Source organism: Phyllobates terribilis, unplaced genomic scaffold (genome assembly GCF_046119375.1).
Source record: "Phyllobates terribilis strain yellow unplaced genomic scaffold, ASM4611937v1 Scaffold_76__1_contigs__length_6945272, whole genome shotgun sequence".
Taxonomy (NCBI): domain Eukaryota; kingdom Metazoa; phylum Chordata; class Amphibia; order Anura; family Dendrobatidae; genus Phyllobates; species Phyllobates terribilis.
In genome coordinates this window covers 5,479,634-5,492,866 of record NW_027362836.1, presented here as the reverse complement: position 1 = coordinate 5,492,866, position 13,233 = coordinate 5,479,634, and positions in this window count along the sequence as shown.

The window sequence follows — 13,233 nt, the reverse complement described above, 5'->3', positions numbered from 1 at the left end:
AACAAACATGCAATCCCTGCATGTGTCACAGCTGTCTAACAGCCGCGACACATGCAGCCGCGGCGGCTCGAGCATAGATGCCGAAAATACTCAGGCAGCACCTGAGCGTGCTCTGTGAGAGGGTTAAGAGAACACGCTCATGCGTCACTACTAACCTTGCCTCATCCGGCGTGACTTTTGATGAAGCTGGCATGGTGTCATCTGTGCGTCGTGCTTCTTTCACTTGGGATTTATGGATTTATTTTCTGTCCATTCCACTTTCTCATCTTTATGTAGCTTCACTATTTGACATTGGCTTTTTTGTGTCTGCAAGGCCGTGTTCACATGTTGAATAAATACTGTATTTTTTTTGGTTTTCTGCAGATGTCCACACCAAACTACACAATAACAATCTTCTCTGATTATTGCATACTTGCTGCATTTTTTTATGCCTTTTCCCCCTTACTTGATGTTTTTTGGTGCAGATGTGAAGCCGCATTGTTCATTTTTTGTTATAATACAGAATAGCTTTGATTCTGCACTTAAGGTACCTGCAGTCTTTTTACCTGCGTTTTCTCTCTTTTTAGGCTCCACATAGAAGCCTCTAGACGTAAAATAAACCATAACCGTACAGATCAGCAGCGTCTTTAGACCACAGAGCCGTTTTCATGAAATCACATCCACTTTTCTTGGCCATTTAAATGCTGCAAAATGACTGTTCCAAAAAAGCAGCTGAAAAAACACAGCACTTATGCTACATCTGAACACGGCCTAAATGTGCAAGTGCAGTGGATGTGATTTAATGAAATCTACGCCTGCAGTGAGTCTAAAGACGCTGCTGAACTGTGCGGATTTCATGCATTTTATTATATATATATATATAAGCCTCTGTGGAGCCTGTAAAAAAAAAAAAACATTTTTAAGCTCAAAAATCTAAGTTTTTCTGTAGTATTAAAAATGTAGATTCACAGCTTCACCAAAACACATTTTAAGGGGGAAAACTCAAAAGAAACTCAGCAAACACACAATAATAAGATTGTTATTTTGTAGTATGGTGCGGACATAAAAAAATGCAGTCTTCATGTTGTGTGAACTTGGCTTTAGTGTTACATTTTATTCAACTTTTTATTTATTTTTTATGGCTTTAATAAAGACTAGCATACCTTTTCATTTTGTGGGATTGAAATTCAGCTGTTATACAGAGCTGAGTGCAGAACACAAAATATATTTTTATAATTTGCCAGTGTGATAGCGCAAGCTATAGTAGCCCACCTTATCATTTTTTGGGGGTGAAATTGATTTGTATGCACAGTAAAAAAAATATAATTTTTTTTCTGTTGCTAGCCAGAGTCCACCTAGTCCTTTTGTGGTGGTAAAATTCAGCTGTATGCAGAGACACCTCGTAAACGTGCGGCTCCGCTCGGTACACCTCGTACACGGGCGGCTCCGCTCCACACACTCGTACACGCGCGGCTCTGCTTCGTACACCTCGTACACGTGCAGCTCTGCTTTGTACACGCGTGACTCTGCTCCGTACACCTCGTACACACGCGACTCCGCTCCGCACACTCGTACACACGCGGCTCCGCTCTGTACACCTCGAACACGCGCGGCTCTGCTCCGTACACTTCGTAAACGCGTGGCTCCGGTCCGTACTCTTCATACAAGCGTGGCTCCACTCCGTACACCTCGTACATGCGCAGCTCCGCTCCACTCTGAACACTCGTACACGCGCTGCTCTGCTCTGCACACCTTGTACACGCACGTCTACGCTCCGTACACCTCGTACTTGCGCAGTTTTGCTCCGTACACCTCGTACTTGGCGGCGTCTCTCCGTACACCTTGTACACGTGCGGCTCCACTCCGCTCCGCACACATCGTAGACGTGCGGTTCCGCTCCGTACACCTCGTACACGCGCTGCTCTGCTCACCTTGTAAATGCGCGACTCTGCTCCGCACACCTCATACACGCACGGTTTCGCTCCATCTCGTACACGCGTGGCTCCGCTCCTTACACGTCGTACATGCGCTGCTCTGCTCTGTACACCTCGTACACGTATGGCTCTGCTTTGCACACCTCGTACATGCGCGGCTCCGCTCTGCACACCTCATACACGTGCGGCTCCGCTCCATACACCTCGTACACGCGTGGCTCCGCTCCTTACACGTCGTACACTCGCTGCTCTGCTCTGTACACCGCGTACACGTGCGGCTCTGCTCTGCACACCTCGTACATGCGCGGCTCCGCTCTGCACACCTCATACACGGGCGGCTCCGCTCCATACACCTCGTACACGCGTGGGTCCGCTCCTTACACGTCGTACACTCGCTGCTCTGCTCTGTACACCTCGTACACGTGCGGCTCTGCTCTGTACACCTCGTACACGCGTGGCTTCACTCCGCACACTCGTACATGGGCGGCTCCGCTTCGCACACTCGTACACGCGCGGCTCTGCTCCGTACACCTCGTACACGTGCAGCTCTGCACCGTACACCTCATACACGCGTGACTGCTCCGAACACCTCGTACACTCGCGGCTCCGCTCCGCACACTCATACACGCGCAGCTCTGCACCTTACATCTCGTACACACGCGGCTCCGCTCCGCACACTCGTACACGCGCGGCTCTGCTCTGTACACTTCGTACACCCGCGGCTCCGCACACTCGTATACGCGCGGCTCTGCTCCGTACACCTCGTACACGCGCGTCTCTGCTCCGTACACCTCGTACACTCGCGGCTCCGCTCCGCACACTCGTACACGCGTGGCTCCGCTCCGCACACTCGTACATGCGCGGCTCTGCTCCGTACACCTCGTACATGCGCAGCTCTGCTCCGTACCCCTCATACACGTGTGACTCTGCTCTGTACACCTCGTACACTCGCGGCTCCGCTCCGCACACTCGTACATGCGCTGCTCTGCTCCTTACATCTCATACACACGCGGCTCCGCTCCGCACACTCGGAGACTGGAGACTCTGCTCCATACACCTCCTACACGCGTGGCTCCGCTTTGTACACCTCGTACAAGCGTGGCTCCGCTCCGTACACCTCGTACACGCACGGTTCCGCTCCGTACAGCTCGTACACGTACGGCTCTGCTCCTTACACCTTGCACACGCGCGGCTCCGCTCCGTACACCTTGTACACGTGCGAATCCGCTCCGCTCCGCGCACCTCATACACGCGCGGCTGTGCTTCACACACCTCGTACACGCACGGCTCAGCTCCACACACCTCGTACACGCACTGCTTTGCTCTGCACATTTCGTACACGCGCGGCTCCTCTGCGCACACTCGGACACGCGCGGATCCGCTCCGCACACTCGTACACGCAGTGCTCTGCTCTATGCACCTCGAACACGCGCGGCTCCGCTCCGCACACCTTGTACACGCGCGGCTCCGCACGCCTTGTACACGTGCGGCTCTGCTCCGTACACCTCATACACGCTCGGGCTCCGCTCCGTACACCTCGTACACGCGCGGCTCAGCTCCACACACCTCATACACGCGTGTCTCCGCTCCACACACATCGTACACGCGCGGCTCCGCTCTGCACACCTCGTACATGCACGGCTCCGCTCTGTACAGCTTGTACACGTGCGGCTCTGGTCCGTACAGCTCGTACACGCGCGGCTCCGCTCCATACAGCTCGTACACGCGCAGCTCCGCTCCGTACACTTTGTAGACGCGCGGATCCGCTCCACTCTGCACACCTCGTACACGCGCGGCTCCGCTCCGTACACCTCGTACACGATTGTCTCCTCTCCGTACACCTCGTACACGATTGGCTCTGCTCCACAGACCTCGTACACGCGTGTCTCCGCTCCACACACCTCGTACAAGCGTGTCTCCACTCCACACACCTCGTACACGCGCGGCTCCACTCCGCACACCTCGTACACGCGCAGCTCCACTCCGCACACTCGTACACGCGCGGCTCCGCTCTGCACACCTCATACACGCTGGCCTCCACACACTCGTACACGCACAGCTCCGCACACCTCGTACACGCACAGCTCCGCTCCATACACTTCATACACGCGCGCCTCCGCTATGCACACCTCGTACACGCACGGCTCTGCTCCATACAGCTCATACACTCGCTGCTCCGCTCCATACTCCTTGTACACGCGTGGATCCACTCCGCACACCTCATACACGCGTGTCTCCGCTCCATACATCTCGTACACGCGAGGTTCCGCTCCAGCTCCGCACACTCGTACACGCGCTGCTCTGCTCTGTACACTTCGTACACGCGCGGCTCCGCTCTGCACATCTCGTACACGCGCGGCTCCGCTCTGCACATCTCGTACACGGGCGGCTCCGCTCCGCATACTCGTACACGCGCTTCTCTGCTCCGCACACATCGTACACACACGACGCTGCTCCATACGTCTTGTACACGCGCGGCTCAGCTTCGTACAAATCGTACATGCGCGGCACCACTCATGCTCCTATTTCTTGCGTGTCTACCATCTTAGACCTCAGTTCACATTGCTTGTTTTTTTGTCTTGTTTGCATTCTGTGCAACTTAAGGGTGTGGCATCCCCTTTGTTGAGCTGATTGGTATATATGTAGCTTACCACGGGCCTGGGTGGTCTGGAGTTGGGACCCGGTCCTATTTGTCTACCCTTTTATATGCATTACTTCAACTTTGATATACAGTAAGGTTTTTAATATAGGCAGTATAGGTACCGTCCCAATTTAGGGTCACCTTGCCGCTGGTGGGACGGCTTGTATACTTTTTTTGATCAAAAATAGTTCACTAAGTACCCTATATTTATTATGCAACTTTGCTTTACATTTATATATAATGATGGTAGGGTATGAGATATATTTTTGTCTTTTGTAGGTTTTGCTTCTTTTTGCTAGTGTGAACATGCTCCTATTTCTTGCATGTCTACCATCTTAGACCTCAGTTCACATTGCTTGTTTTTTTGTCTTGTTTGCATTCTGTGCAATTTAAGGGTGTGGCATCCCCTTTGTTGAGCTGATTGGTATATATGTAGCTTACCATGGGCCTGGGTGGTCTGGAGTTGGGACCCGGTCCTATTTGTCTACCCTTTTATATGCATTACTTCAACTTTGATATACAGTAAGGTTTTTAATATAGGCAGTATAGGTACCGTCCCAATTTAGGGTCACCTTGCCGCTGGTGGGACGGCTTGTATACTTTTTTTGATCAAAAATAGTTCACTAAGTACCCTATATTTATTATGCAACTTTGCTTTACATTTATATATAATGATGGTAGGGTATGAGATATATTTTTGTCTTTTGTAGGTTTTGCTTCTTTTTGCTAGTGTGAACATGCTCCTATTTCTTGCATGTCTACCATCTTAGACCTCAGTTCACATTGCTTGTTTTTTTGTCTTGTTTGCATTCTGTGCAATTTAAGGGTGTGGCATGCCCTTTGTTGAGCTGATTGGTATATATGTAGCTTACCACGGGCCTGGGTGGTCTGGAGTTGGGACCCGGTCCTATTTGTCTACCCTTTTATATGCATTACTTCAACTTTGATATACAGTAAGGTTTTTAATATAGGCAGTATAGGTACCGTCCCAATTTAGGGTCACCTTGCCGCTGGTGGGACGGCTTGTATACTTTTTTTGATCAAAAATAGTTCACTAAGTACCCTATATTTATTATGCAACTTTGCTTTACATTTATATATAATGATGGTAGGGTATGAGATATATTTTTGTCTTTTGTAGGTTTTGCTTCTTTTTGCTAGTGTGAACATGCTCCTATTTCTTGCATGTCTACCATCTTAGACCTCAGTTCACATTGCTTGTTTTTTTGTCTTGTTTGCATTCTGTGCAATTTAAGGGTGTGGCATGCCCTTTGTTGAGCTGATTGGTATATATGTAGCTTACCACGGGCCTGGGTGGTCTGGAGTTGGGACCCGGTCCTATTTGTCTACCCTTTTATATGCATTACTTCAACTTTGATATACAGTAAGGTTTTTAATATAGGCAGTATAGGTACCGTCCCAATTTAGGGTCACCTTGCCGCTGGTGGGACGGCTTGTATACTTTTTTTGATCAAAAATAGTTCACTAAGTACCCTATATTTATTATGCAACTTTGCTTTACATTTATATATAATGATGGTAGGGTATGAGATATATTTTTGTCTTTTGTAGGTTCTGTACACCTCCTACACACGCGGCTCCGCTCCGTACACCTCCTACACGCGTGGCTCCGCTCCGTACACCTCGTACACGTCCGACTCTGCTCTGCACACTCGGACACGCGCTGCTCTGCTCTGTATACCTCGTACACGCGTGGCTCCGCTCCGCACACCTCGTACACGCGCGGCTCCGCTCCGCAGACTTGTAATTGTGCAGCTCTGCTCCATACACCTCGTACACGCGTAGCTCCGCTCCGCACACATCATACAAGCACGACTCCGCTCCGTACACCTTGTACACACTCGGCTCCACTCTGTACACTCGTACACGCGCAACTCAGCTCCGTACACGCTCGGCTCCGCTCCGTGCAGGTCGTACACGCGCGGCTCCGCTCCGTACACCTCGTACACGCGTGGCTCCGCTCCGTACACCTCGTAAACGCGTGGCTTCGCTCCGTACATCTCGTACACGTGCGGCTCCGCTCCAGCTCTGCACACTCGTACACGCGCTGCTCTGTACACCTCGCACACGCGCGGCTATGCTCTGCACAAATCATACAAGCGCGACTCAGCTCCGTACACCTCGTACACACTCGGCTCCACTCTGTACACCTCGTACACACGCAGCTCCGTTTCGCACACTCGTACACGCGCGACTCTGCTCCATACAGTTCGTACACGCGCGACTCTGCTCCGCACACTCGTACAAGCGCGACTCAGCTCCGTACACACTCGGCTCCACTGTGTACACCTCTTACACACGCAGCTCCGCTTCAAACACTCGTACATGCGCGACTCCGCTCCGTACAACTCGTACACGCTCGGCTCCGCTCCGTGCAGCTCGTACACGCGCGGATCTGCTCTGTACACCTCGTACATGCATGTCTCTGCTCCATACACCTCGTACACGTGCGGCTCCGCTCTGCACACCTCGTACACGCACGGTTCCGCTCCGTACAGCTCGTACACGCGCGGCTCTGCTCCGTACACCTTGTACACATGCGGATCCGCTCAGCTCCGCGCACCTCATACATGCGCGGCTGTGCTCCACACACCTCGTACACGCGCGGCTCAGCTCCACACACCTCGTACACGCGCTGCTCTGCTCTGCACATTTCGTACACGTGCGGCTCCGCTGCGCACACTCGTACACGCAGTGCTCTGCTCTGTACACCTTGTACACGCGCGGCTCCGCTCCGCACACCTTGTACACGCACGGCTCCGCTCCACACACCTCATACACGTGCGGCTCTGCTTTGCACACCTTGTACACGTGCGGCATCGCACACTCGTACACGCGCAGCTCTGCTCCGCACACCTCGTACACGCACGGTTCCGTTCCATACACTTTGTACACGCGCAGCTCCGCTCTGCACACGTCGTATACGCACGGCTCCGCTCCGTACAGTTCGTACACGCGCGGCTCCGCTCCTTACAGCTCCTACACGCGCGGCTCCACTCCGTACACCTTGTACACGCATGGATCCGCTCCGCACACCTCATACACGCGTGTCTCCGCTCCATACACCTCGTACATGCGCGGCTCCGCTCCGTACACCTCGTACACGAGCGGCTAAGCTCCACACACTCGTACACGTACGGCTCTGCTCCGCACACCTCGTACACGCGTGGCTCTGCTCAACACACCTCGTACACGCGCGGCTCCGCTCTGCACACCTCGTACATGCACGGCTCCGCTCTGTACAGCTTGTACACGTGCGGTTCTGGTCCGTACAGCTCGTACACGCGCGGCTCCGCTCCGTACAGCTCGTACACGCGCAGCTCCGCTCCGTACACTTTGTAGACGCGCGGATCCGCTCCACTCTGCACACCTCGTACACGCGCGGCTCCGCTCCGTACACCTCGTACACGATTGGCTCTGCTCCATAGACCTCGTACACGCGTGTCTCCGCTCCACACACCTCGTAAAAGCGTGTCTCCGCTCCACACACCTCGTACACGTGCGGCTCCACTCCGCACACCTCGTAGACGCGCAGCTCCACTCCGCACACTCGTACACGCACAGCTCCGCTCCATACACCTCATACACGCGCGCCTCCGCTCTGCACACCTCGTACACGCACGGCTCTGCTCCGTACAGCTCATACACTCGCTGCTCCGTACAGCTCATACACTCGCTGCTCCGCTCCATACTCCTTGTACACGCGTGGATCCATTCCGCACACCTCATACACGCGTGTCTCCGCTCCATACATCTCGTACACGCGAGGTTCCGCTCCAGCTCCGCACACTCGTACACGCGCGGCTCCGCTCTGCACATCTCGTACACGCGCGGCTCCGCTCTGCACATCTCGTACACGCGCGGCTCCGCTCTGCACATCTCGTACATGGGCGGCTCCGCTCCGCATACTCGTACACGCGCGTCTCTGCTCCGCACACATCGTACACACACGACGCTGCTCCGTACGTCTTGTACACACGCGGCTCAGCTTCGTACAAATCGTACATGCGCGGCACCACTCTGTACACCTAGTACACACGCGGCTCCGCTCCGTACACCTCCTACACGCGTGGCTCCGCTCCGTACACCTCGTACACGTCCGACTCTGCTCCGCACACTCGGACACGCGCGGCTCCGCTCTGTACACCTCGTACACGCGTGGCTCCTCTCCGTACACCTCGTAAACGCGTGGCTTCGCTCCGTACATCTCGTACACGTGCGGCTCCGCTCCAGCTCTGCACACTCGTACACGCGCGGCTATGCTCTGCACACATCATACAAGCGCGACTCAGCTCCGTACACCTCGTACACACTCGGCTCCACTCTGTACACCTCGTACACACGCAGCTCCGTTTCGCACACTCGTACACGCGCGACTCTGCTCCATACACTTCGTACACGCGCGACTCTGCTCCGCACACTCGTACAAGCGCGACTCAGCTCCGTACACCTCGTACACACGCAGCTCCGCTTCAAACACTCGTACATGTGCGACTCCGCTCCGTACAACTCGTACACGCTCGGCTCCGCTCCGTGCAGCTCGTACACGCGCGGATCTGCTCTGTACACCTCGTACATGCGCGGCTCCGCTCTGCACACTTCGTACACGCGCGACTATGCTCCTTACACGTAGTACACGTGCGGCTCCGCTACGTACACCTCATACACTCGTGGCTCCGCTCCGTACACCTCGCACACGCACGGCTCCGCTCCGCCCACCTCGTCCACGCGCGGCTCCGCTCCGCACACCTCGTACACGTGTGTTTCTGCTCCACAACCTCATACACGCTGAGCTCCGCTCTGCACACCTCGTACACGCACGGCTCCGCTCTGCACACTCGTACACGTGCGGCTCTGCTCCGTACACCTCGTACATGCACAGCTATGCTCCGTACAGCTAGTACACGTGCGGCTCCGCGCCGTACACCTAGTACAAGCGCGGATCTGCTCCGCACACTCGTACACTCACTGCTCTGCTCTGTACACCTAGTACACATGTGGCTCCGCTCCGTACACATCGTACACGCGTTGCTTCGCTCCGTACATATCGTACACGCGCGGCTCCTCTCCAGCTCTGCACACTCGTACACATGCTGCTCTGCTCTGTACACCTCATACATGGGTGGCTCTGCTCCGCACACATCGTACACACGCGACGCTGCTCTGTACGCCTTGTACATGTGCGACTCAACTCCGTACAACTCGTAGAAGCGCGGCTCCGCTCTATACACCTCGTACACGCGCGGCTCTGCTCCGTACACCTCATAGACGCGCAATACCCCTCCGTACACCGCGTACACGCGTGGCTCTGCTCCGTACACCTCATACACGCGCGACTCCGCTCCGCACACTCGTACACGCGCTGCTCTGCTCTGCTCTGTACACCTTGTACACGCGTGGCTCCGCTCCGCACACCTCGTACAAGCGCAGCTCTGCTCCGCACACCTCGTACATGCAAGGTTCCGCTCCGTACAGCTCGTACACGCGTGGCTCCGCTCCGTACACTTTGTACACGCGCAGCTCCGTTCTGCACATCGTACATGCACGGCTCCGCTCCGTACAGCTCGTACATGCGCGGCTCCGCTCCGTACAGCTCGTACATGCGCGGCTCCGCTCCGTACACCTTGTACACGTGCGGATCTGCTCCACACACCTCATACACGCTTGTCTCCACTCTGCACACCTCGTACACGCGCGGCTCCGCTCCGCACACCTCGTACACGTGCGGCTCAGCTCCACACACCTCGTACATGCGTGTCTCCGCTCCACACACCTCGTACATGCGCGGCTCCGCTCTGCACATTTCGTACACGCGCAGCTCCGCTCGTACATGCGCGGATCCGCTCCACACACTCGTACACGCGCTGCTCTGCTGTGTACACCTCATACACACACGGCTCCGCTCCACACACCTCGTACATTCGCGGCTCCGCTCCGCACACCTTGTACATGCGCGGCTCCGCTCTGCACATCTCGTACATGGGCGGCTCCGCTCCGCATACTCGTACACGCGCGTCTCTGCTCCGCACACATCGTACACACACGACGCTGCTCCGTACGTCTTGTACACACGCGGCTCAGCTTCGTACAAATCGTACATGCGCGGCACCACTCTGTACACCTAGTACACACGCGGCTCCGCTCCGTACACCTCCTACACGCGTGGCTCCGCTCCGTACACCTCGTACACGTCCGACTCTGCTCCGCACACTCGGACACGCGCGGCTCCGCTCTGTACACCTCGTACACGCGTGGCTCCTCTCCGTACACCTCGTAAACGCGTGGCTTCGCTCCGTACATCTCGTACACGTGCGGCTCCGCTCCAGCTCTGCACACTCGTACACGCGCGGCTATGCTCTGCACACATCATACAAGCGCGACTCAGCTCCGTACACCTCGTACACACTCGGCTCCACTCTGTACACCTCGTACACACGCAGCTCCGTTTCGCACACTCGTACACGCGCGACTCTGCTCCATACACTTCGTACACGCGCGACTCTGCTCCGCACACTCGTACAAGCGCGACTCAGCTCCGTACACCTCGTACACACGCAGCTCCGCTTCAAACACTCGTACATGTGCGACTCCGCTCCGTACAACTCGTACACGCTCGGCTCCGCTCCGTGCAGCTCGTACACGCGCGGATCTGCTCTGTACACCTCGTACATGCGCGGCTCCGCTCTGCACACTTCGTACACGCGCGACTATGCTCCTTACACGTAGTACACGTGCGGCTCCGCTACGTACACCTCATACACTCGTGGCTCCGCTCCGTACACCTCGCACACGCACGGCTCCGCTCCGCCCACCTCGTCCACGCGCGGCTCCGCTCCGCACACCTCGTACACGTGTGTTTCTGCTCCACAACCTCATACACGCTGAGCTCCGCTCTGCACACCTCGTACACGCACGGCTCCGCTCTGCACACTCGTACACGTGCGGCTCTGCTCCGTACACCTCGTACATGCACAGCTATGCTCCGTACAGCTAGTACACGTGCGGCTCCGCGCCGTACACCTAGTACAAGCGCGGATCTGCTCCGCACACTCGTACACTCACTGCTCTGCTCTGTACACCTAGTACACATGTGGCTCCGCTCCGTACACATCGTACACGCGTTGCTTCGCTCCGTACATATCGTACACGCGCGGCTCCTCTCCAGCTCTGCACACTCGTACACATGCTGCTCTGCTCTGTACACCTCATACATGGGTGGCTCTGCTCCGCACACATCGTACACACGCGACGCTGCTCTGTACGCCTTGTACATGTGCGACTCAACTCCGTACAACTCGTAGAAGCGCGGCTCCGCTCTATACACCTCGTACACGCGCGGCTCTGCTCCGTACACCTCATAGACGCGCAATACCCCTCCGTACACCGCGTACACGCGTGGCTCTGCTCCGTACACCTCATACACGCGCGACTCCGCTCCGCACACTCGTACACGCGCTGCTCTGCTCTGCTCTGTACACCTTGTACACGCGTGGCTCCGCTCCGCACACCTCGTACAAGCGCAGCTCTGCTCCGCACACCTCGTACATGCAAGGTTCCGCTCCGTACAGCTCGTACACGCGTGGCTCCGCTCCGTACACTTTGTACACGCGCAGCTCCGTTCTGCACATCGTACATGCACGGCTCCGCTCCGTACAGCTCGTACATGCGCGGCTCCGCTCCGTACAGCTCGTACATGCGCGGCTCCGCTCCGTACACCTTGTACACGTGCGGATCTGCTCCACACACCTCATACACGCTTGTCTCCACTCTGCACACCTCGTACACGCGCGGCTCCGCTCCGCACACCTCGTACACGTGCGGCTCAGCTCCACACACCTCGTACATGCGTGTCTCCGCTCCACACACCTCGTACATGCGCGGCTCCGCTCTGCACATTTCGTACACGCGCAGCTCCGCTCGTACATGCGCGGATCCGCTCCACACACTCGTACACGCGCTGCTCTGCTGTGTACACCTCATACACACACGGCTCCGCTCCACACACCTCGTACATTCGCGGCTCCGCTCCGCACACCTTGTACATGCGCGGCTCCGCTCCGCACACCTTGTACACGCACAACTCCGCTTTGCACACCTCGTACACGCGTGACTCCGCACACTCGTACATGCGCAGCTCTGCTCCGCACATCTCGTACATGCACGGTTCCGCTCCATACACTTTGTACACGCGCAGCTCCGTTCTGCACATCGTACATGCACGGCTCCGCTCCGTACAGCTCGTACACGCACGGCTCCGCTCCGTACAGCTCCTACACGCGCGGCTCCACTCCGTACACCTTGTACACACACGGATCCGCTCCACACACCACATACACACGCGGCTCTGCTCCGTACACCTTGTACACGAGCGGCTAAGCTCCGCACACTCGTACACTTGCGGCTCTGCTCCGCAAACCTCGTACACGCGTGGGTCCGCTTAGCACACCTCGTACACGCATGTCTGCGCTCTGCACACCTTGTACATGCACGGCTCCGCTCTGTACAGCTCGTACACGTGCGGCTCCGCTCCGTACAGCTCGTCCACGCGCGGCTCCGCTCCGTACACTTTGTACACTCGCGGATCCGCTCCGCATACCTCGTACACGCGCGGCTCCGCTCCATACACTTTGTACACGCGCAGCTCTGCTCTGCACACCT